The sequence below is a fragment of the Canis lupus genome, chromosome 3 (genome assembly GCF_011100685.1).
Source record: "Canis lupus familiaris isolate Mischka breed German Shepherd chromosome 3, alternate assembly UU_Cfam_GSD_1.0, whole genome shotgun sequence".
NCBI lineage: Eukaryota > Metazoa > Chordata > Mammalia > Carnivora > Canidae > Canis > Canis lupus.
In genome coordinates, this window is record NC_049224.1 from 66,034,273 (window position 1) to 66,060,921 (window position 26,649).

At 37.5% G+C, this 26,649-nt stretch overlaps 1 long non-coding RNA gene across 19 annotated transcripts in view; it reads left to right on the forward strand.

Moving 5' to 3' along the window:
• LOC102156687 overlaps positions 1 to 26,649 on the forward strand; it is a 214,232-nt gene that overhangs the window by 67,477 nt on the left and 120,106 nt on the right. For 11 of the 19 annotated variants that reach the window (XR_005357213.1, XR_005357210.1, XR_005357209.1 and 8 more), the window contains exon 5: positions 16,760 to 16,893. This is a non-coding gene — a long non-coding RNA (uncharacterized LOC102156687). Of the gene's footprint in view, positions 1 to 16,759; positions 16,894 to 19,539; positions 19,679 to 26,649 lie in introns of all 19 variants that reach the window. The other 8 variants (XR_005357204.1, XR_005357223.1, XR_005357203.1 and 5 more) reach the window with 1 other exon arrangement.

Consider the following 26,649-nt stretch of genomic DNA (forward strand, 5'->3'; position numbering starts at 1 on the left):
CAATTCCTTTATTCCAGTGGTAAATTCCAGCAAAGCTTTTCTATAGGGTACAGAGACTAAGAATTAGCACAAGCTAAGCCCTGTGCAGAGGCTTCCTCCATCACCATAACAGCTCTTTGAGGTAGAGGATATCATGCTCATGAGAAAATAGAGACTAGGAAAGAGTAACTTTGCTGAGGACACACAACTGGTGAGTATGTGCCTCATTCTGTCTGGTTCCCAATCCAGTGCTCTCTTCTATCAAAGGCAAAATGAAAAAAACCCAAGCTTCCTGCTTATGACAAATAAAAAACACTATAAAAATTGGCCTACAATAATCATCTTAAAAAGTCCAATAGTATAATGATGGTGATGACAAGAGTAATAGCACTACCTCTAATCGGGACATCTGCTTTCAACCTTGATGGGAAGTCTCCATCAATGACTCCATTCATGCCACTCGTTTTGCTAAGGAGTTTATCCCAGGTAACAAAATCATCCAGAAGGAAAGCTAGGAGCAAATTGAGGCCTTTGATCCCTTGATGCTTATTCCTCTACCAGGGCCTCTAAAATTCGGCAACCAATATTCTAATCACCCTGTATCACTATTTTTCCCATTTGTACAACAGAGTTATATTTTAATTGTGTGGTAAGTACAGACAGATTAACACAACTAAAGATTGATCTTTGTTTCACTTGGCTTACTGGGAACTTTATCCAGAAGGATATTGGTTAAATACACCCACAATATATAGAAGCCTTGAAGGATAGATGTGTATAATATGTTAGAACTATTTTTTTTACATGAACCTGAATCGGTATACAGCAACTGATTAATAACCTTAAGAATGAAAATGTCAGGCCTATTGCATAAATATTAGCCAGCAGACCTCAATTTGTTTTGGATAAGGATCAGCAGTCACGCATAACACAGAAGAAAGACACCTCTGACATCAAAAATCCCCTCTAAATATCAAGATCTATTTAAACAAGACATTTGGAAACACAAGCAGTCTAATTAATAATCCATTATATAAGTAACATTTGCTTATTTTAATTACTGTGAACTTCAATTATGTCTCTTCCATAGTAATGAACACAAACCTGTTTCTCAGGTAAAGGTTTGTGGTTGATGTTCTTAGAAATCCTAGGACTTGTTGATGACTCAGTGCTTAGGTACAGGGCAGGAGAACAGAGCCTGGCATGATACCCACCAGCAGAGGAGGGGCAGATGTTGTCTCAGCAAGCTCTAGTGCTAAAATGAAATCCTGAAATCCCAACTCTACTCTCTTCTGCTTGAAAACCCTTCATTCTTTTGTTTTTGTTTTCAAAGAACTGTTCAGACTTATTATTAGTCACTAGGTTAGTCATGACAGAAGTTTTCTTACTTCTTAAGACACATCTGTTGCCATTTTTCCCTTCTGCCTCCTTACACACTGGCTGTGTGAAATTCCCTGGTTCTCAGGATATTTCATGCTTTCACTTGCCTTCGGGATTTTGCCCATGCTGATTCTGTCTGAAATCCTCTTCTTTTTTCCTTGCCTAGAAACTACTTGTTATTTAGGGCTGGATCCAGTATCACCTGCGTGGAAAATCTTCCCTAGCCTTCTACTCCCGTTTCCACCACACCCAACTCACTCCTGAGCTGTGCCAGTGGCCTCCTCTCCAAGCGATCAGAGCACTCAGTGTTTACCACTGTTGTCTGTGCCTGGAAGAACAGCTTCTCCCTGGGAAAACAGTCTTTCTCTCTAGCTTGGACAGACAGATTATTTTTCTTCTTTTCTGTCTGTCTTTTAATATATATAATATATAATATATATATATAGTGTGTGTGTGTGTGTGTGTGTGTGTGTGTGTGTGTGTTTTAATGAACACTGGTAGATTTGCCCTAAATATTTCTGAAATATAGAAAATTGCTCAAACAAAATAGGTTCAATAGACTGGCCCACTCTCATCACCTTCTATGGACAGATAGATTCTTACGTAGCCCTTCTGTGTTTAGAGCTAATAGGAAGATAGTCTACCAAAGAAATGCCTTGGATCAAAGAGTAAAAGAAAAAAAATAGCTTCCAATCTTCTATAGGCCTCTTGGTAATTAAGAGGTAGTCAATGGGAGCAGATGTTTCTATATGGAACCTTGTTTCTCATAAATCCCTAAGGACCCAGGACATAGTCTGAAGGCAAGTGGGCATTGATCTTCATAATATTGGAAGATGCTATAACCAATGGGCAATACCAATTATGCAGATATCATTGCAGTTAGGAAAATGTCCCCTACTTAATTCCCTTATGACCCCTTGGTTAAGATGGATTCAGACAGCATTGCATTTGAGAATTAATTCTCATCCCTAGAAAGTGTATATTTATTTCCTTGATCTAATTAATATCTTTCATTTGATGATTAAGAATAATGAAGGGGCATTTCTGTACCTCACTCAGGAGAAGAGAATTTGAAGGACTGAACTGTTATGATAGATGTTGAAAGCCAGACTTCATCTTGGAATATCTTGTTAAACCTTTGGACATAAAGATTCAGGCTTTGGAAAATGTACTGCTATGTGATGGTTGTGAGTTCTAGAGGTCCTTGGGGAATAGTGAAAGGTCAGGCACTGGTTGGACATGTAGAATCTATGCTCAGACCAACCCTTGTGGGTAAGAGTCAAGGATCGACACTGAAGATTTGAAGAAGATGGTATTCTGAAGTATAGATTGGTAAGTAGTCTGAGAAATGTGAACAGTCCAATTTTGCTTATAGTTTTCCTTTTCATTATAAGAATATTCATTTACTTACTGAGTCACTGCCTTTTGGCAGGTCCCAGGTACTAGGGATACAGAAAATACAGGCAGCAGGATGCTTTTCTTGAGGGGATTAGAAATGTGGTGGGGCAAGACATACAATAAATACAAAAACAAAGAAATGTATAGGATGCATTCAGGTCTTGATGACAATGCAAGAAATATAAGTGGTTATTGTTAGAGTGCACTTCATGGGGTGTGAGATAATAATCGGAGCATCTTCAAGGAACAGGGAAGGACTTGTAGTTTGGATTCAAAGAGCAAGAGAGAGAGAAGTCAGAGAGAGATTGGAAGAGGACAGCAGAATCCAGATCTTGAAGACCACAGTGAAGATTTTGACCTTTAAGTGTTATGGAAATATTGGCAAGTTCATGTAATACAGATGTGTTCTAATTTATATTTTTAAAGTTGTTCTGGTTGTTAAGGGAGAATAGATTTTTGGGGTAGGATGACAAAGAATAGAATCTGAGAAATCAGTTAGGAAACTATTACATTAGTCACATTACAAATAATTGTGAGTTGCTGGAATTACATTGATCTCGATTACTGATCTGCAGTGAGGAGAAAAGGTTAGTTTGGGGATGGACATGGCAGGATTTGCTGCTTTTATTGTAAAGTTTTTTTTTTTTTTTAGATTTTATTTATTTTTTCATGAGACACACACACAGAGAGAGAGGCAGAGACACAGGAGGAGGGAGAAGCAGGCTCCATGCTGGGAGCCCAACACGGGACTCGATCCCAGGACTCCAGGATCACGCCCTGAGCCAAAGGCAGGCGCCAAACTGCTGAGCCACCCAGGGGTCCCTAGTGTAAAGTTTTATATTTTTCATTTCCATGCATGTTGCCTTTCAGTGGCATTAAGTATGTGCATATGTTTTGTGCAATGGTATTGTATGGAATACAGAGTTGGGGCAAAGGCTGACTTGCCCTTCATTCGCCCACTGCCTGGACCCATCAACGGTATAGTAACAGGGTTCCAGGTAGTCATGACCTACAGTTTGAGATGTCACTAGTCACAGAGTGAGAGTTGGAGAGAAAATATCAAGAGGGGAAACAGTTGCCAAGGGTACCCCTCTGAGGAAGACATGAGACAAATTGCCTCTTTCCAAGATATTGTAGAGGAAGATGCTGCTAGGGGTAAGATGGCAGAGGGATGGGATGGAAGAGAACCAATGCACACTATACATTTATCTCTGAGTTGTCATTGTTTGTCAAGTCCTTCACTAAAGTTAGATCACTGTAATAGGCTGGAGCTAGATCATATTCATTTTCATATCCTAATAGTTGGCATACTACCTGGCACATACTACTTGGTAATACTAATGAATAATGGAATTATTTATTGAAAAGGTTTTGGTTTGAAAAACTAGTCTTTTTCTGGCTTTTTAAGCAAGTGTGGCTGATACAATCTGGAATCAGGCATCCTGCCTTTTTAACTTTTATATCTTGGTGATCATGTTGCTGCTCCATATTTATCACCATTAGATGGCCGAACCATGTCCAGCAGAGGCCTCCTTTTGCCCCTGACCCTGCATGATGCAATTTGTATTGGCCAGAGGGAAGGCATATACATTGGCATGAAATGTGAATATGCCTATTAACATTTCTTCCAGAGAATGTGGTGAGCCATAGGAATCAGCTCAGAGGTTCGGCTGGGGCCCCTGGTCAGCACATTCCTCGAGCTCCCAGAAAAGGGCAAGCAAAGAATATTTACAGCCATGGAGAAATGGCCTCATAAAAATGCATAAGGGTGTGTGCACAGAGTGATGACTTGGATGAAAAAAGCAGTGTTTACATACTGTTACACTAAAAATATTCACACCTCATCAAATTGTCAGTCTTGTTTGCTGGCAACAATGGGATTTTTCCCTCTGTAAGGCAGTAAAGCTCTCGGCAGAGCATTGAGCATTATGTCTCATTAATCCTTCCCAGATCCCGGCGAGGTGGGTGGTGAGGGTTAGGTTTCCTGCTGTATTAGAATAGAATAGATCAAGATTCATTTTATCCCCTCTCTGCCCTCATGTGATAGAGGATATGTGCCACTTCATGTTTAAAGCTTTATTAGTTTACTGTGGCTCTTGGGGGTGGGTCTTCCTAATGTCATCTGGTCTATGACCCTTGTGCTGATGAGGAAATGAAGTCCTAGAGGAGGGAAATCAGTTCACCAAGGCCCCTCAGCTAGTTGATTGAAAATCTAAGGGAACTAATTTCCTACCCAGAGAAAGGCAGAATGAGTAAGGGCATAAACACATATAAACACCTACTAGATGTCAAGCATTTCATATGTAATAATTTTTGTAATCACTATGACAATATTGTAAGCGTGGTTTTGTTATTATTATTACTATTAATTATTACACTTTTCCAGATGAAAGTTATAAGATCACGGTTCACGTAAATTTTGTATTCAAACCTGAATACATCATTAGATGCCAAATCTAATGACAGATATCCTGGTATCATCCACTTTGTACCCATTGGAGAGACTAAGCACATAGCAGAGGCTCAATAGTGTTTCCTTCTTAATATGATCTTGCAGAGGAAAGATGCTGTGGAGACAGACAGGCCTGAATTTAAATGCAGATCTTTTCATTGGTAAGTGGGCACCCTATGAATGATGCAGGAAGTATTCCTGAGCATCACTTTTCTCATCTATAAAAGAAATAAAATAAAATATTCCCATGGCAGAATGGATGTGAAAATAAAACGAGGGAGCCCAAAGAAAGTGAACATCATCCAGAAGGACTGCTCCATACTTGGATCCTTCCTCTGATCAGTTTTGTTTCTGTATTGTGGATTCACCCTATGAGTTGACTTGTTTATAGTGTGTCCAAGATGGTTAATATCTTTCCTGTTGATTTTCACTAGTTATCAGTCCCCACTTGCAGGAGTCATGCTCTCCAAGGTCATCTCAGAAGATCATTGAGTTAGACTATTCAGGCATCTTGGCAGTAGGAACCATACTGCTAGCCCATTGACAACTGAATATATATTGAGCATATTGATATTGCATGGGATACTGAAAGCCAAGACATGGTGAGCTCAAGGGAGCCAACAGGGATCATTTCAATATCTGTGAATCCTTGGGATAACACTTAACCTCTTTGTGCTTTAGTCTTCTTATCTACATTATGGGCATAAAGATGAAAAAATTTGAGAAGCTTAAGTGAGATAATACATATAAAGTACTTAGTCAGTGCCCAGCATACACTAAAGGTTTAGTAAATACTAGTTATAAGTATTATTAGTCACTATAGTTCATTAAAGAAAACATAAGTTAATGATTTCTAATACAAGATGATATATAATTAAGCCATTTGCAATTCAATGTGTCTTTTAAATCTCTGTTAAATACTGAATAAAGTATTAATTTAAAAATACATAAATTACATAAAATAACAATAAAAACACCTACATGCCATCACCTAATATTTTTGAAAACCACCATATACACCCCCTCATCACATGCCTGTCCTCCTTACAGAGGCAACTGCAACCCTGACTTTTGCATTGAACCTCCTCTTTCTTTTCTTTATGGTTATACTGGTTTTGTTTGCATTTCTTAAGAATAACATATTTGTTTTAGTTTTGCATGATTTTGACATCAATATAAATGGAGTAACATTGCCATCAATCCTTTGTTTCTGACTTTTGTTTGTTCAGCATTGTATTCTGAGATGCATCTGTGTTGTTCAAGTAGTTTTAATTTATTCTCTTCAGTACTATAGAGTATGCTAGTTTATATATATGGCAGAATGAGCTTATCCATTTTACTCCTTTTTTAAAAAATATTTTATTTATTTATTCATGAGAGACACACACAGAGAGAGGCAGAGACACAGGCAGAGGGAGAAGCAGGCTTCATGCAGGGAGCCTCATATGGGACTCGATCCTGGGACCCTGGAATCACGACTTGAGCTGAAGGCAGACACCCAACTGCTGAACCACCCTGGCATCCGTCCATTTTACTCAATATCTATGAATCCTTGGACAATTAAGTTGCTTCCTTTTAAACTTATTTTTTATTACTATATCATTCCTATATCAACATTATTATATAAATTCTTGGTATGCATGGGCAGGATTCTCTAAAGGGTGGTTATTTGGAAGTGAAACATGGGTTCCAGGAGCATATGACATTACTATATGATACTATTGCCTTGTTTTACAAAATAACTATAACTGTTTACACTCTTACTTGCAGTATATGAGTTATAGTTGCCCCCAATCCTTGCCAATACTTGATATTCTCATTCTTTAATTTTTGCCAATTTATTGGATGAAAAATAGTGAACTTCTTATGGTTTCAGTGTGCATTTCTTTGAGCTGAGAATATTTAGAATGCTTACTGGTCACTAGAATTTCTGCTTTCATAAAGCACTTATTAAAGACTTTGCCTATTCCCTCCTCCCCCCTCAATATTTTTAATTTATCAATCAATGTAAGTTCTTTTTACTGTCTGAATACTAATTTTGTAAGTACATATTCCCAAACATCTTCTTTCACTTTGTGGTTTGTCATTTCAGTGTTTGTACTATGTCTCTGGACAGACAGCTGTTCTTAATATTTCTGAGTACATCATCAGCTCCTCATGATTTGTACTTTCTATTTCTTGTTTAGAAACCCTGCCCTATCCAGATGTCATAAAGATATTCTGGTGCTCTCCTATATTCTAAAAGTTTTATAGTTTTACTTTTAACATATAAATATTTAATCCACTGGAATTTATTTTGTATATCATGTGAAATAGGAGTTAAATTTCATTTTTGTCCAAAACTGATTGTTCCAGGATCATTTATTAACTAGTTTATCTTGTGCCACTGATAAGTCATACTGGCTGTGTCATAAATTAAATTTCTGTACATTGAGGGGGGCTGCTAGTGGGCTTTAATTTTTCTTCTCATGTATTTATTTGCCTGTGTGCACAATCCCACCACCCTCCTATAATCACCATCTACTAATATTGATGTTTGGTATTTTGAGAGCCAAATCCCACCATCGCTCTTCCTCAGGATAATTTCTTGGCTCTTGTTCTTCCATATAAAATAGTTGAGTCAATTTGTCAAATTTCTTAAAAATAACCTGTTGGAATATTCTTAGAATTACATTGTCTTTATAGATTTATAGATCAATTAGAAAGAAATGACATAAATATTGAGTCTTACTATCCATGAACATGATATAGCACTTCTTTTATTTTGTTCTTTAATGTTCTGCAATAAAATAACTTTCCATAAAGCTACTTCCTCTCTGTTATATCTATGTGCTTGATAATTTATGTCATTATAAATTGTTTCCTTTTTAAAATGTTTAAAAGAGAGAGAGAAAGAGAGATAGAGCATGAACAGGGGGAGGGGCAGAGGGAGAGAGAGGAGCAGGATCCCTGCTGAGCACGGAGCCTAACAGGGGCTCTGTAGATCCCAGGACCCTGGAATCATGACTTGAGTTGAAGGTAGATGCTTAACCAACTAAGTCACCAAGGCACCCCTTAGATTGTTCCCTTTTTAAAATACATTTTCTCTCTATTCATTATTTTGTTATTAATTTGTATCAAGAATCCTTGATATCTGTTAATAGAGTTACACTGTCAATCTGAGTTCTTCTGTGTAATCATATTATCCTGAATCATAAATTTTGCTTTTTTTTATAATGAACTCGTACCACCTGTTTCTTTTTCTTGACTTTCTGTTCTACCAGAGGATTTCTAGCAAACGTTGATTGAAAAAGGTGAGAGTAAGTTCTGATTTCTTATTTCTGATCTGAAGAATTATTTCAGGCCTGTTTTGGAGCTGGATTCCTCCAGGCAAGATATGTTCTGCCACTCTGGGAATATTTTAAAGCAAATTTTCAGGTAGGGGTTTTCAGGCTACCTAGTTACTGAGATTTGGGGCTGCCAATATGATTAGTGGCCAATTTGTGGTAAAGAATTTTTAGGGAACTTTTTCCTCTTATCTTAGTGTAGAGACTATTGAGAGGTTGGGGGTGGGATTATTTTACATTCACCCTTATATTAACTTTATTCATGTGGGGACTCTCTTATCATACTCCCTACTTTGGGTGGTTTTTGGGGCTTGTCTCCTTGCCAACAAGAGTTCTAGGCCACTGGAGTTAAGCAAACACCCCAGATGAGAGCTGACTTCACTGCTCTGTTTGACTCTCTGGAGTTCCCTTCCACAGTGAGTTTTTGACTTTTATGTATTTTTTCTGCCTTGTCAACCCATAAGTGCATTTTAAAATAAAATTTTCTATATAGTATCCAACATTAGCAGTGTTTTCAGTGTTAGAATGTCTTGTTTATCATAGTTCTGGAAACACAAGTCCCCAGTGTGCCTTTTCAACATAGCTCGTATGGGCATACAGCGATGCAATGACAAGTCTCCAACCTCACCCTCATAGAGTTTATAGTACAGCTGGAAGACAGATATGTAAACAGGGCATTATGTTATCATGACACTAGCCATGGAGAGGGAACTGAGTAGGCAGGACCTTCAGGAAAGAGGGAGATGTATTTTCAGAGGTCCTGAGGTAAGAGGATGAATCTGGGGTATTAGGAGATCTGTTTCCTGTAGGCACTGCTGATTGATCTTCATTCCTACTCTAGAAGGTAAGAGAAGCAAGTTTCACCATTAAGAAACAAGGGAATGGGTCTCACAGAGATCCACCGATTTACCCTTGAGGGGCCACTGGTAGCAAACTGAAAAATCTGGTCTTTGACTCAAAGCCTACCATTCTTTCTACTATGGATATGGTTGGGCTGAAATATAGGATGCTGAATCCCTTCTGATATATTCTAAGAGCTCCACTGATCTAGCTACAGAAGGTATATGATCACTGCTCAGCCTTTACCTGAAGCCTGCCATATTTGGAGAATTTATTTGTAATTTTATTTTGTTATTTTTCTCTCTACAAAAACTGGTCAGAGAAGGAGGGTGCTATAGAAAGAGAGGCTGTATCAGAGCTACCAGTGATCCTTAAGTTGGGCTGATGATAATAGGTAAGTAAGGAGGTTTCTGAAATTGCAGCAAAGATCTAATCCTCTGCAGGCACTGAGATCTTTCATTACATTGATCCAACAAAATCCCACCCATGCTTGTCCTTTTGTTCCTCATGTTCTCTCTTTCACGGAGTCATCTTGGAAGCTGGTTTATATAACCTGAGCATCTAGTATCTGATCAAAGCTTTGAACTTTGTCACCTGCCTCTCTGGATGTGGTCAGTTGTCTTCTCTGCTTTATTGAGACTTGATGTGCTGACTTGTCCATTTTTAATTTCTGCTTGGAGATGGCTATACCTGGGGGTATCTCTAGAATTTGCATACATGAGAAGCCTAGGAAGAACATCTGCAAAAGAAGGCAAAGGTGGGGGATGTTTCTACAATTTCATTTCCATAGAAAGCCCACAATTTGACCTGAGATTATTTTACTCCTTTTCATATCACTTTTCGCACAAGACAATGAGTCCAATTGTAGTACTTAATTCACTGAGCTCTTATAATGATGAAATGAATAAATATATGTAAAGTTTGGGAAGACCATGTGAAATGGAGCAATTGTTCAAGAAATGCAGGCTATAACAATATTACCAATACAAAGGCTTAACTGTTAGATTGCTTATTCAGGGTAGTGTTTTCGATGATCATGATAACAGTACTAGAGAGGAGGGCTAGACTTCTTTTGGTTCTTCAAAAGCCCCTGAGGTTTCCCACATATTTTACTGAACCTAGAGTATAATTTAAGGTGGGAAGAAGCTTCTCCCTAGCTTTAATGTCTTCCAAGCATTCACAGTTCGTGTATATATATATATATATATATATATATATATATATAATATACACACACACACATGTACATATCCCTACATACACACACATACACACATGCACATATATATACAGACACATATATTTAGAGGTTCTCATTTAAATACAGATGCTCTTTGAGATGGTTGACAAAGCAATAAAATGGGATAGGAATTTGGAATCAAAATACTTAGTATGGGGTCTTTGCTACTCTATCTTCTACCTGTGTGGCCTTGGGTAAGTCTGTGTCAGGGCTCAACAATGTCTAGCTCTTCTCTCATTGTGGATAACCTCAGTTGCGTGGGAGCTTGTTTTTGCCTATGGTCTGTGAGTAGAAGTGATGCAGGCCATCCACCTCTGGGCTGAAGCATTTGTCAGTATGAGATCTTGACTTCTTCTCTTTTCCTGCAATAGTAGTTACCTAGGCCTCACATTAAGATGACAGAAAAAGGGTGGGTGATCAGCTTGGAGTACCCATTCAGCACAGGAAGGAAAATCATTCTTAGAGGGTCTCTCATGAACTCAGATCAGAAGGACTTTGTGGGAAAAATAAACTTTTGTTCCTTTGAGCAACTGAAGCTTAGATACTTTTTGCTAATTTTAAATACTCCAGCCTATTTATGATTAATAACATTCATTTAACCTTTCTGAGGTCTCAGTTTCCTCATCCTAAAAATGTCACTAATAATATCTACACAATTGTGGGATTTGGGAAGGATAAAACTAAACAAGTAATATGTTTAAATCTTCAAGGTAATATCTGGGCATACAATAATTGCTCCTAATGATAGTTATTATTATTATGTTTAAGATCTATTACATAGTCTTAGGGATTCTAGACAGAGGTAACCATGAAAAGGTCCCAGCCTGCAAGAAACATGGCAAATGTTGAGAAATTTAAAAGTTATCCTTTTCAAATTTGGCTCTTCTGACATCTTCCATGGTGTCAATGAGCAACCAATGGGAAAAAAAAGTTATATGTATTTTTCTTATACTCCTCAGATGCTAACTGGGGATAAGGTGGATCCTCAGCACAAGACAAAAATTAGTCTTGGTTACACACCTGCCCTGTCACTCTTTCTTCCAATGACCTTTTTTTTTTTCTTTTTCTTCTAATACCATATACCATTACTCCATCTGTATCTACTCTTCCTTTTGTAATCAGAAATAAACTGTCAAATGGACCTTGCTCATTGGTTGTTTTTTCTAAGAATTAGAGAGGTAAACTTTGTCTTCACCTATGCTGCTTATTATTGAACAACATGGGACTTTTCTGAGCTCCTATCTCCTATTTTGCAGAGTTGTTGTGAGGATTAGGGATATGCTAGTTTAGTAGTAATTCACTGAGTCTTACATGGTATTGAAACTTTTTATATTTTTATAAAATGTAAAGTGTAATTAACATACGGTGCTATATTAGTTTCAGGTGTACAATACAATGATTCAACAATCTTACACATTACTCAGTGCTCATCACATGAGTATACTCTTAATTCCTTTTGTCTATTTCACCCATTCTCCCTCCACCTCCCTCTGGTAACTATCAACTTGTTCTCTGTATTTAAGTCTGTTCTTTCATTTGTCTCTTTTTTCTTTGTTCAATAGTTTTGATTCTTAAATTTCATGTATGAGTGAAGTCATTTGGTATTTGTCTTTCCTTGACTGACCTATTTCACCTAGCATTATACCCTCTAGATCCATCAATGTTGTTGCAAATGGCAAGATTCCATTCTTTTCATGGCTTAGTGATGTTCTGATATATAATATATATATAGTGTGTGTATGTATGTGTGTGTGTATATATATATATATATATATATATACACACACATAGCTTCTATATCTTGGCTATTGTAAATAATGGTATAATAAACATAGGGGTGAATATATTTTTTAAAATTAGTGTTTTCATTTTCCTTGGTTAATATCCAGTGGAAGAATAACTGGATCATTTGGTAATTCTATTTTTATGAAGTTTTTCAGAATGGCTGCACCAGTTTGCATTCCCACTAGTAGTTCACAAGGGTTCTTTTTCTTCACATCCTCACTGACACTCATTATTTCTTATGTTTTTCTTTTAACCATTCTGATAGGTGTGAGGTGATATCCCATTGCTGTTTTGATTTGCATTTCCCTAATGATTAGTGATACCATCTTTTCATATGTTCGCTGGCCATCTGTATCTCTTCTTAGGAAAAACAATGTGTATTCATATCCTCTTCCCATTTTTAATTGGATTATTTGTTTTGTTTTGGTGTGGAGTTGTATGAGTTCTTTATATATTATGGATATTAATCTCTAATTGAATATATAATTTGCAAATATTTTATCCCTTTCAATAGGTTGCCTTTTTGTTTTGTTGATGGTGTCCTTACCTGTGCAAAAGCTTTTTATTTTGATGCAGTTCCACTAATTTAATTTTACTTCTGTTTTCCTTGCCAAAGGAGACATATCTCGAAAATTGTTTCTATGTCTGATGTCAGAGTAATTGCTGCTTTTGTTTTCTTCTAGGAATTTTATGGTTTCAGGTCTCCCATTTAAGTCTTTAATCCATTTTGAACTTACTTTTTGTGTGTGGTATAAGAAAGTGGCCTAGTTTCGTTCTTTTGCATGTAGCTGTCCCAGTTTTCCCAAGACCATTTGTTGAAGAGACTTTTTCTTACTTTATATTCTCAATGTCCTTTCCTCAAATTTCCTTGTTGCAGATTAATTGACCATAAAAGTGTGAGTTTTTTTCCAGGTTCTCTGTTTTATTTCATTGACCTATTTCTCTATTTTTATACCAATACTATGCTTTTAGATTATTACAGCTTTGTAGTATATTTTGAAATCTGGGTTTGTGATACCTCCAGTTTTGTTCTCCCCTCCTCCCCTCAAAGATTGCTTTGGCTGTTCAGGGTGTTTTGTGGTTCTGTAGAAACTTCAGGCTTATTTTTTCTAGTTCTGTAAAAAATGCTGTTGGTGTTTTGATAAGAACTGTATTAAATCTGTAGATTACATTGGGTAGTATATACATTATAACAATATTGGCTATCCCAATCCATGAGCATGTAGTATCTTTTTAAAAATAGATTTATTTATTTGAGAGAAAGAGAGTGCATATGAGCATGCAGTGGGAAGGGGCAGCAAAAGACAGAGTATGAAAACTCCATGTTGAGTGCCAAGCCTGATGAGGGGCTCAATCTGAAGACCCTGAGATCACAATCTGCCTGAAACCAAGAGTCTGATGCTTAATTGACTGCACTACCAAGGTACTCCATGATCATGTAATATATTTTAATTTTTTTTGTCATCTTCAATTTCTTCCATCAATATTTTATAGTTTTTGGAGTACAGGTCTTTTACCTCCTTGGTTAAGTTTATTCCTAGGCATTTTATTATTTTTGGTTCAAGTGTAAGTGGGATTGTTTTATTTTTCCTTTTCAAAAATATTAAAGAATTACATGAAAGGAAAGCTAAGTGTAGTCAAAAAAATCTTTGGTAAATTGGAAGTTATTCTGATGGATCCAACTCATTAGCTGAACAGTCAATTCTTCTTTTGCTTTAATTTGAATATAGTTGACACACAGTGTTACATTGGTTTCAATTGTACAACTTAGTGATTTAACCAATTTATGCATTGTGCTATATCCACCACAGATATAGCTACCATCTGTCCCTTTACATTACTATTACAAATCATTGAATGTATTCCTATGCTCTGCTTTTTATTCCAATGACACTCATTCCATAACTGGAGACCTGAATCTCCCTTTCACCCATTTTGCCCAAACTCCCACCCCCTTCTTTTCTGGGAACCATCAGTTTATTCTCTGTATTTATAGTTCTGATTTTGCTTTTTGTTTATTCATTTTTTTAAATTTCATTTTTGAGTGAAATCATATGGCATTTGTCTTTCTCAGTGTGACTTATTTCACTGCATAATACTCACCGTAGGTCTATTCATGCTGTCTCAAATGGCATGATCTCATCCTTTTTCTGACTGTGTAATATTCCAGTGGTGTGTGCGTGTGTGTGTGTGTGTGTGTGTGCACTAGAGAGACATTTCCCTTATTCATTTATCTATTGATAGACATTAAGGTTGCATCCATGTCTTGGATATTATAAATAATGCTGCAATAAGCATAGGGTGCATATATCTTTTACAGTTAGTGTCTTCATTTTCCTTGAGTAAATACCCATAGTGAACTTATTGGATTATATGATATTTCTATTTTTAATTTTCTGAGGGGGATTATTTTTCTTAATTTCTCTTTCTAATACTTTATTATTAGTGTATAAAAATGCAATAGAGGGCAGCCTGGGTGGCTCAGCAGTTTAGTGCCGCCTTCCACCCAGGGCGTGATCCTAGAGACCCAGGATGGAGTCTCACATCAGGCTCCCTGCATGGATCCTGCTTCTCCCTCTGCTGTGTCTCTGCCTTTTTCTGTGTGTCTCTCATGAATTAATAAATAAAATCTTAAAAAAAGCAATAGATTTCTATATATTAATTTTGTATCCTGTGACTTTGAATTTGTTTATCAGTTCTAATAATTTTTTGGTTGTCTTTTTTTTTTTTTGGTTAAGTCTTTATTTGAGGAATTATTGCATTGAAAAAAAAAGAATATTTTGGAAATTCTGTACTAACACTGTACTTAGAGATCACTTCACACTTGTGTAACTGGGGCAACATAGAATCCTTGATTCTAGGGCTGGAGAAGAACTTTTATCATGTAGAGGGAAGAAGGATCTAACACTGAGCACACATTAGGCTATTTATGTGCTATTTTATGCTATTATTATTTTCTAAGGCAGTGGAATATGGTTTGGAAATGTTAATTAACTTGAGAAATGTCACATCCCAAAGAATTTTGTTACAGCTTTTGTCTTCCATTGTCTTCTTTGTTTTGCTTATTCAAAAAACTGTACTTTTGGTTATACCAATGGCATAATTTTTACTAAACAAGAGACATAGATAATTCATGAAAATAGTAAAAAGCAATAATAAATAGCAATTTTAAGCAGCATTCAATTCTCCTGTTTAATGAGATGGTAGATGTTACCAGAGGAGTGTCATGATGGTTGAAATGCATTATTTCCATTATGCTTTTAGTAATATTCAAATTAGCCTAAGGTGTTTCTAATACAGTCTTTATGAACTTGCAGGGTTCATAGGATCTCAAGAGGGTAACCACTGATATGGTCTAATCAACTCACATAATACATTCAACAACTGCCACAAATATGTTTTGAATTCTAATGTATTAAATTTAATTCTGGACCAGGGAGATCCAGCTGCATCTGTATGGAACTTGCATTTAGGTAGGGAGGACAATTAACAAAAATTAATAAGTAAATTATTTAGTATATTAAAAATGAAAAGTAGTAGGGGGAAAATAAAGTGAGGAGGAAAGATAGAGAGTTCTGGTGTGTGTTTGTTATTTTAAACAGAGTGAATTAACTGAGCAAAAAAAGTAGAATAACTTGCTGACAGTCATGCATTCAAAAGGTGGCAGATAAGAGGAATCTTTTCCCTCTGCCCTAACTCAGTTTCACACTCTCAATTTGATTGGCTGTAGCCCTCTGAAATTTTTTTTATCAAAGCCAAACCCAGGACAAATTAACAACACACAATTTTTCATTGGTGCATTTTTCAAGATCCTTTGGTTTTAAGACAAAGGTCTTAAATTTATTTAAGCAAAAATAGATGATCTTAGTGGAAGGACACAAAGGTGTTTCATGGACCATATAGGGCATGGGGACAATACAGCCTCTGGGAATGTGAATGCTGTCAAGATTTTCCATTGGTCTATCCTAAGATGAACTTCCTCCACATGGTTAGACATCTGACTGATGTCTTGTCCTTAGGCCCAGGCAAGAAGGGCCTCTGTTCTGTCTTGAGCATTAGTGGTTGCTGAACCTTTGAGCCCTTGCTTCCAAGTCCAGTCATGCTGTCTGGTTGCAATGCCCCATGTTGCATCCCGTGGTTCTTTGAACCTCTTGTGGAGTTGACCAGATGCCTTTAGGAGCTCTAAGACTCAGACATGCAGGCATGTGCTAGGACCCAGAGCCTGCCAGGTTTCCAAGAGTAAGCCTGGCAAGCGGATCATTCCAAGTGGTTGGTTCAGCATTTATTTTGAAGGATTGTGTGAGTTTGGACCACAGAAAAAGGGTGCTGACATTCTGATTTTGGTTGATTCTCTCTCAGGTCAAAAAGAGGACAAGTTTGGACTACAATGATCCATGGCAACACTGGACTTGATCAAGTGGATGGTCCTTGCATCAGCTTTCCCAGCCTGTGTCCTGATAATGATGCCACTTCCAGTTTGCAGCATCTAATGAGTAAGGGTGAAGAGCAGTGGTATTAGAATTCTGTTGAATGAATTGGGGTCAAGATTTTATGCTCTACTAACTGTGATTCTGAGCATGTTATTTTGATTTTTTTAAGCCTCACTTTTCCTTATTTTCAAAAATGGGGATATGAGAATTTTTAAGTGAGATGTTTGAAAAGTATTTAGAACAGTATCTGGCACATAGAAACATTTATTATTATTATTATTATTATTATTATTATTATTACAACTAAGAGAGGTTACATCTTACTCAATGCCCCACATACAACTGGGCTCTAAATTAAATGTTCTGGGGCACCAGTGGCTAAGTCAGTTAAGTGTCTGCCTTTGGCTCAGGTTGTAATCTCAGGGTCCTGGAATTGAGTCCTGCATCTGGCTCCCTGTTTAGTGGAGAGCCTGCTTCTCCCTCTGCCCCTTCCTCTGCTCCTGCTTTCTCTCTCTTTCTCCATCACATGTTCTCTCTCTCTTTCTCTCTCTCTCAAATAAATAAATAAAATCTTTAAAAAAATAAATCCAGTGTTCTCTGGACTCCATGTTATTTTGATTATGCCACACTGCCTTCTCAGATTAAAAAGGAGGAGGAGTCTAAAAGTAAAACCAATATTATCATAGAAACCATTTTATAATTAAGGCTTTTACTCTAGGAGCACTCCGGGTTTGCTGATGCTGACACACACATTTCTAAAATAAAACTCAAGTCCAAAGTGTTTGACAGAAGGAAAACAAGAGAACATTTACAATTTTATTGAATGTCACTTTTATTAGGAGAAAAATACACATAAAGTTAATTTGTACTTTGAATTGCAAAATATGGACACTTAAGTAAATTTAACTCACAAAACGGAAATTATATCAAAGTACAAAATTCTGGGGGGGGAGTAATCAGCTCTAATATTGCTCACAATAGTAAATTAAATTCAAATAGTTATTCCTGCTGCATTCAAACTGTGATTTTAATTATCCTCAAATCTGGGGGTTCTAAGTTAGAGTTTTCGCAGTCACTGTAATTTTTGTCCTATTAACTAGTAACAGAATCAGCTTTATGTTAGAGTTTTCCAGATTATAAATGGTGTGAAACTGTTGAATGGGGAGGATAGTGACAAATAGAGTTAAAAAGGTGCTCTTTGGTGTTTAAATGTTCAGATGTGACTTTTCTTAAGGGCTTAAAAAATCTTGCTTCCTATTTGAATTTGTCTGGTACCTCACTTGTCCAAGAAGTACTTATTGGGTATTCATTATATGTCAGTCTCAGTGGTAAGTACTAAGAAGGAAGAAAAGAAAGAGTACAGGAAGAAGAAGGAGAAAAAATTCACATAAAATTACGTACTTTCATACTTCAAGAATATAAGAAATTCATACTTTAAGAGTATAAGAATTCATAAAAGCATGTAAGAATTAGTAATAGAATGTGTGTGTTTATGTGTGTACACACATGTGTAATAATGACCATCCCTATGGAGGAAACTGCTTTGATGAGGAAGTGACACCAAATGACAATTTGCTTCACCACTAATCAAATATAGCAGTCGTGGAGAAAGTCTGTCATTTCCAGTGGCGGATATCAGTGAATGGCCTCTGACATTGTAAGTAAATAAGTAATGCCATGAAGGAGATCGAAACCTCAATCATCTTATTTGAGCAAGATGTAGGCTACATATGAAGAGAATGCAGGGACCCATCAAGTTCAAAGGTCTACAGAGTTAGTGGGAAAATGAACTTTTTTTATCTTAAGAAATGCAAAATGCAATCATAAGATTAGCCTATGACTTAGGTAAGTAGATCAGAGTGGCAGTGTTGAGGACAGGACCTTCAGACAGGTTCTTCTCAGTTATGAAGCTCCTGTTGTGCACCATGTACGAGACTGAGAATGTCTCAGTTTAAAGTTATAGAAGTGTTAAGGAAAATTGAGTGTCTCCATTAATATTTTTTTTTGTGTTAAAAAAATCTATACATAGTTTTTAAAATAAATATAATGTTTAAGAGAACTTAGTGTGTGACTACATTTTAAATGTATAATTAAGGACGTTCTCACTAAGACATGTTTTAAGAGGGGAGACATCATTGAGAAGCTTAATAGTATTTGTCCTCTGTAGGCCACTGTTGACCGGGGAGACATTGTCATGGTCCTGGGTTCTCTAGTACCAGATAAAAATGATGGGTTTCTGGAATAGCAAAGGTCAGGTGGTACCACTTCACCACGAAAGCAAGGTGGACATGATTGACATATATGCATCAAAGTCATAGTGACAATCTCAATGCCTCGACCCACAGGACAATGTACAACAGATTTGATGACTAATAGATTGTATTGTTGAAGAAAGCTAGGTGGGTGAATTATCAGTGTCTTCTTCCTTCCTCCCTCCCTTCTCCCCTCACTGTGCCTCCCTGCCCTCCCTTTCCCCCTTTCTTTCTTTCCTCCTTCCTTCCTTCTTTCCTACAATAAAAAGTTCTGGTCTCTCATTCAGTTTAAAAATGTAACTTAATTCAAAGACTGGGAGTCCATTAATTGAACTGAATTACAATTTACTAGGAAAATCAGAATGGGTTATGGATGAAGGTGACAATAAATCTCAATTATTGCCTTGTGACTTCAACAGTGGGAACTGTAGCATATTCTTATATTAAGTTTTTACAGGCCGAATTGTCTGCTACCACTTGGAAGGGACTCTGTGACACTCTGCTCCCAATGGAGAACTGTGTGATCTAGTGTGTAGACAATGTTCCATGTGGCTACTGAGCACTTGAAATATAACTACTCCAGTTTGAGATACGCTGTAAGTTTTGGATGTAAATCTCCCATTAACATTACATACTAGTTATATCTTGAAATGATACAATATTTTTGTTATACTAAGTTAAACAAAATACACTATTTATATTGATTTTGCCTATTTTTACCTTTTCTAATATGGTTACTGGAAAATTCTAAATCACATATGTGGCTTATATTGTGGTTCTCTTTGAACTCTAACAAAAGGAAAGGGTGGAGACAATGAATGGTGCATCACAAGTCTGCCCTATACTGGGCAACTATATCATTCAACTCTCAAACCAGGATATTAGAAGAGTGGAAGTGGGCACTGCAAATAATGATGCCAGGGCAAAGGGTATGATCCAGGACTTGGACAACTGCAGGTGTGAGGTCACCCTGTCAAGAATAAGGTGAGTGTGAATGCCATACAGAAAGGGCAGATGAGGACTTCAAAAGCAGGATTTATTCTAAGGGATTTTTTTTTCTTGTATCAAACAAAAAAATGAAGTTTTGTCTGCCAGCTACATACTCTTTCTACTCTTGGAAAAACCTGCAGCTTCTTGTTTCTAAGGGGAAAACTTGACTAAAACCCCAGGCTCTAAGAACTTGGATGGCAGAAGTTATTATAGAGCATTTGGGTATATTAAATCTAAGTACATCTGAAATGTGCGGATTGCATTTCCTTTAAAATACACACAAGCTTAAAACTTCATGGGAAAAGTGTTCAGCAGGGGCTGCCTTGGCTTTTCCAAATCCCACATGTTTTTATACATTTACACTCATGCAGAGGATGTTCTTCAAACTGAAATCTGACCCAGCTTCCTTTGCCAGAGAACTTGGCCATCTCTCTTAATGTCCATTCTGGGTCCTCCACGTAGGGAGAGGGTTTTGAAGATCCTAAAGAAGTAAGCACTTCCTCTAATCTGAAATTGGGGAAAAGAGCCCAAAAGAAGGCAAAAGAATCTAACACATGAGAGGAGTGTGGGTTTTTGTACCATCTCTCCTCAAAAGAGCCACCGTAGCTGGAGGCATTCGTATGGGGAAATGTGGAGACAGAGAAAAGGAATGTTCTTAACAGCCAACCTCTGCCTTTCAGTTGGACAGGGAAGGGACTTCTCAAAAATCTCTTCCTTTTTAGCCCCATTTTCTGGGCTCTGAACTGCCCTCCCAGTATTTGTGTTTTAATTCAGGATTCTCAGCCACACAGTATGTACTTGGGCCCGCGTGATGAGAGACTCCTCAATTATTGCCACACCTCTCCTCTTTGATTTTGAACTTGGAGATTCCTTTGACTGCAATATCCTTCTTTTTCCCAGTGGGCTACTCTTACCACCTTGGAGATGCAGCTCAGATATTTCTCTCTCTCAGGAAGCCTTTCCTGATCTCCTCAGTGGGGATGGATCCTCATAAAGCCTTTATCAGTACACTTTACTGCAGTGGGCTGTGGTCATAGATTTCTTGGTCTATCTCCTTATTCTATGGAAAATCCTTTGGGGAAGGAAGGGTTGTGTCCCCCCATCTTAGCATCTCCAGAGTTAGTCACATTGTAGCTAATCACCAACCTGTCTTATTTACATGGTCCTTTTTATCACTGGAAAATCAGTTTGCCATAGAAGAAATGTGACCTAACAAAAATTAGAAGAGATTGGCAGGCAACTAGTAAGTCTTCATTTTATTCATGAAGCTATTGAAACTCTAAAAGCTAAGTGACTTTCCAAGTGACTTTCTCCCAGTGTGAGATTGCCAGAACCCAGAGTGGAGCCTAGCTTTTACTCCAAAGACCAGTTTTTTTGTTTTTGTTTTTGTTTTTTGTTTTTTTGTTGTTGTTGTTTTTTTTTTTTTTTTTTTTTTTTTTTTTTTTTTTTCACTAAACTTGCCTGCTTGTTGAATTAAATACAGACACATCAGGCCATAGACAAGCACGTTTTAAATTTTGGATCTGATCTTACTCAAAAAAAAAAAAAAAAAAAAGTGTCTCGACTCCAGGGAAGTCTGCCAGGAAGAAGCACGTGAAAAGCAATAAGACTCTAAGCAAAACGTTCTCAAAGTTTTGAGGCAAGAGTGCAGGGTCTGTGGGTGGGACACCTGAAGTCTTTGAATCCCCTACAGTTTTTGGCAAAATCTCATACATGTGAGTATGTCTCTGGGAGGAGGATGCAAAGCTTTATCACATTCTCAAGGGATGAATGTACCTACAGCCTTGTCCTATCCATGGGCAGAGGGACCTTTACGCACTTCCTTGGGGATCTGTCACCTTGTGGGCCAATTTCCTCCTGTAGCCACCCTCCCGGGGCCTGTGGATGCCAAGGCCTGCATGGAGGGGTCTGTGCGGCCTGCTGGCATCCTGTGTATTAACACTTCTGCATTGCAGGCGAGCTAATCTGTCTCTTAAGCTGCTTGACTGAGCTCCTTTGCCAGATCTGATAGAAGGATTTAACCTTTCCTTTTTCCCTCTTGGCACACACTCAATGGAATCCAAATAAAGAATTAAAGAGACTTGAAAGGGACTTTCCATTACCAAACAATTCAGTTTAAATTTCCGACCTTTCCTCTACCTTTTTCTTTGTTTTTCCATTCCCTCCTTTCTTCCTCTTCAACATTGGGATTCAAGGCTGGCACAAAAGCCCCTGGGGACATGTGGAGAGCCAGAGACCGGGAATGTGAGTGAAATTTTCCGAATTAAGGCGGCTTATTGGCCTTAGTTGCCAAGCGAGCTGGGGAGGCCTGGCTTTTGGGTTACGCCTGGGAGCAGGAGTGCTTTGACATCTGGGGGAGAGTTTTGGCTTTCATGGCTGGAGCAACGTGTGCTCTGGCATTATGGAACTTTTCTGCATTTTTCACAAGCCACCTCACACTTTTCTTGCCGAGTCTTTGCTTCTGCTGCTCACAGAACATAAATTCAGCAAGTTGTAAGTGAACAACCACACTGTCAGAAATTGTCCTGAGATCTCAGGGTGGTAATAGTAGCTAGAATTTATTGGGAGCTTATATATGCAAAGTGTTATGCTGGCCCAACAACACTAAGGGGTAGGCCCAACATTTCTCCCCATCTGATTGATGAAAATACTGAGGCATTGAGAGTTAAGTACATTTCCAAGTTCTCATCGACAGAAACCCAGGTAGACTGGCTCAAGAGTGAAGCTTAGTTGGCAATGGCCTGGAGCATAACAAAAGAATCAGCAAATCTTAACTCCTTTGCTGAGAAAGAGAAGGACTCAGAAGGGAAAAAGTCAGAAAAAGAGAATCCATGTATGTTTTAAATCATAGTTTTAAAAATAGCATTTATTTCTTCTTACCCTAACAATAAAATAAAAATCCATGTTTATGGTAACAATTTTGGAATCCACCCCCCCCCCCCAAAGATATAGAAGGTTTGGTAAGATCATTTTTTCCAATATACTAGGGAAAGTTTATTCAGATGCTATACAAAAAGATCTAGAGTTTGGATAGAAATATTTAATATTCTTTTTAATAACAATAACTAATACTTCCCAAGTGCTAACTGAATGTCAATTACTGTTCCATGTTCTTTACTTATACTAGCTCTTATTCTTCCAACAGATCTGTGAGGTACTTACTATTATTATTATTCTCCTTTATAGATAGAGCTAAATAACTAGAGGTGAAGTAGCTCAGCTGGGATCATACACAGCTACTGAGTGGCAGAGCCAGGTCAAATCCATGTAGTCTGGCTACAGGGCCAATTCTCTTAGTGTCTTCTCTACATGCCATGGGTTCAGGAGTCTCTACTTTCATGCTTCTTCCTCATGCCTATGACCAGTCAGTCAGTAAAGCTGTGCATGCTAATCTCTCCATGAAATCTGGGAATAACAGAATGCTTTTGCTAGGGTACAGCAACAGAAGCCAGATACAATTCATAGCAAAGACTGAAAGCAGGGGGTGGGAGATGCAGTTAACACAAGGGAAAATAATTGAGATTATTCTTGTTTAGTGGAAATGAACTCCATCCTGACTATGCCCCATCTAGGAGGTATTCTATTGTCATTTGTTAAATACATGCATGAATAGCTTATATGGTTGGTTACAAACGCTGAGAGTAGAATATGGTAAATAAGTGGTGAGATATTTTTATTGCTGTTGTTCATCTCAATAGCCATCTAAAAAGGTATAGTTGGAAAGCACACCTCAGAGATGTGGTTAATAATACAATTACAAACAAAAATTTCAACATGAGTGGGGCAGTAAAGGATCAGGTGCTTCCCTGTTACACTGTCTGGGGCCACCAAGTGTTGAGGATTGAGTTGGAACATACCTCTGTACCTCCCCAGTGATGATTACAGTCTTAGACCAAACCCTTCAGAATAAGGCGTCCTTTGTCTTGTGGAGCTTATTCTTTCATACTGAATCTTACTTTTTTAAAGTTGTATTTTATATCTTTATGACAGGAACAAATGAGTGATGCTGTAGCCAGAGGACATGTTGATAGCAGTCTAATACCGTTAAGCCATGAGTCTGGGGTTCTAACAACCCTTGTGCTCTCCAAACATGTATCCTCAGTGGAGTTGCTAAACTCCTTTAGATTTATCTGTGTTTATTTATTTATTTTTTGGCTTGTCATAGGTGCTCAATTTAGTTATTGAAAACATAGACGGTAAGTTCGCTAAAAAAAAAACCTAAAAAAAAAAAAAAGGTTTCTTCTTTTAGGAATGATATAATTAAAAAAAAATGAGATTAAGTATGGGAGACTGTGTGAATGGAATTCTTATTTAGTGTTGTAGCCAAGGAGAGCTCTTTGCAGAGAAAGGCAGAATTCCTTTTGGTTTGTCATTCAGTGCTTCTGTCAATATGTTCATCATAATGACATTAGCTTCTCTAAGGATGTCTGGGGTCTGAGGGCAAAGCCCCCATACACTGACAGCTTTAGAGAAGGAGCATCCACAATACTCTGAAAGTGTCCTATTTTCACTCATTAAATAATTTCTAGATAAATCCAGCCTCATTATTTAATAGCCAAGTAAGCAGGTTATAAAATATGTGTTTATGAATTCATCTCAGGCTGAATTCCAACCGGCTGTTAGATAGGCTTTTAAAAGCATGTGCATATTGTATCATAGCTGTTGAACTGGATGTTTGCTACTATTACTCAATCTGCCAAAAATTGTCATTTAATTTAATAATATGATGAAAAGCTAAAAAGAAATGACATGGCTTATTATATAAAGTCTGTTCTCACCCACTCACTCCACAGAGTCCCTCTTTATTTGGAGGCCCTTAATATTTCAGGTATAGTTGAATCTTATACACCCACAGTCTCTCTGAGAACTTGTTACAGAACAGCTGCATAGGGCTTGTAGAATAATTCTTTAACTCTAGACCTTATCCAGGAAAAGTTAACTACTAAAATTCTAAAAAAGACTTTTATCTTAACTGTATCAGAAGGAATGGATACAATAAGTACTAGAATAGTCTTGTAGGAATATATTATGAATAAGTAAAAATCTTTATAAATATTTGTTTATTGATTGATATATACAGAAGATACAGCTAACACGTACAGAGCTCTGTGTCAAATGCTTTATATGCATCCATTGATTATTTATTGCTGCATTAAAAATTACAACAACTTATAAGCTTAAAGCAATACTTATTTATTGTCTGTTAGTTTCTGTGTATAAGGAGTGTGAGCTGAGTCTTCTGCTCAGGGACTCATGGGGCTACAGTCAAGGTGCCGGCTGGGTTGTGTTCTCAATTGGAGACTCAATTAGGGAAGAATCTGCTTTCAAGGTCATTTAGATGATTTCCCAGTGCTTTATGACTAAAGCTCATGATTCTTACTGGCTGTTGGCTGGAGGCCATGCTCGGAATCTAGATGTTGCCCACAGTTCCCTCCTTGTCTCCCCCTCCCCACCCCCACCCCAGGCAGTTCACAGGATAGCTGTTTGTTTCTGCAAGGTCAGCTAGGAATCTCTCTCCCCTGTGCTAAAGTGAAGTCTTACGTAATAGAACTTTATCATGGAAGTGAACGCCTATCAGTTTTGACATATTCTACTGGGCTGAAGCAAGTTACAGGTCCAGCCCATGCTCCAGGGGAAGGGATTGTAGAGGACACAGCACCGATGGGCAGAGATCACAGGACCAATGGTAGCATTCTACCTACCAAACACAGAGCCCCATCTAATTCTCAGAACGGCTCTGGGAGGCACTTTCTATTACTGTTATTAGCATGTAGAGACAAGGAAGCATGGACACCTTACAGAGCCAAGACAACCCACACAGATGAAAATGTCATCTTCAAGTAAATAGTTGAACCCTTGTATCTGGCAGTAAAACCTGGGATTTTAGCCACCTGCATTCAAATCACATGTATGTCTCTGCTTTAAATAACAGAGTAAAGACCTGTTACTTGTTGTATGCTGGACACTTTTCCAGTGCATACATTTTCTCTTTTCATTGTGACATCAATCCATATAGGAGACTATTACAAGCCCTGGTTTACAGAAGAGAACATTTATACTTAAAAAAGTTTACTGCTTTGTGACTTTGGGAAAGTGATTTACCTTTCTGAGCATTATTCTACTCCTCTGTAAAAGGGAAAATAACAGTAATTATTTCATAAGATTGTTGTGAGGAATAAATGAAGCAGTACTGGCAGAAATTTAGTTGCATATTTGTCTCAGATTATTAAGTCAGAAAATTCTGATATGTGTGTGTGTGTGTGTGTGTGTGTGTATTTGACATACGTTTAGATTAATTTCAGGTGTGTGACATAGTGATTTGACAAATTTGTACATTATGCTATATTCACAAGTGTAGCTACCATCTGTCACCATACAATGCTATTACAATATCATTGACTATATTCCTTATGCTGTGCCTTTTATCCACATGAATTATTCATTTCATACCTGGAAGCCTGATATGAAGGCTTCCCACACCCATTTTCCCCATCCCCCCACTCCTCTCATCTCTGGTAATTTTGCCTGTCTTTATCTTTGAGGATATAAAATTTCACAGTGTGAGAGTAGAACAAGT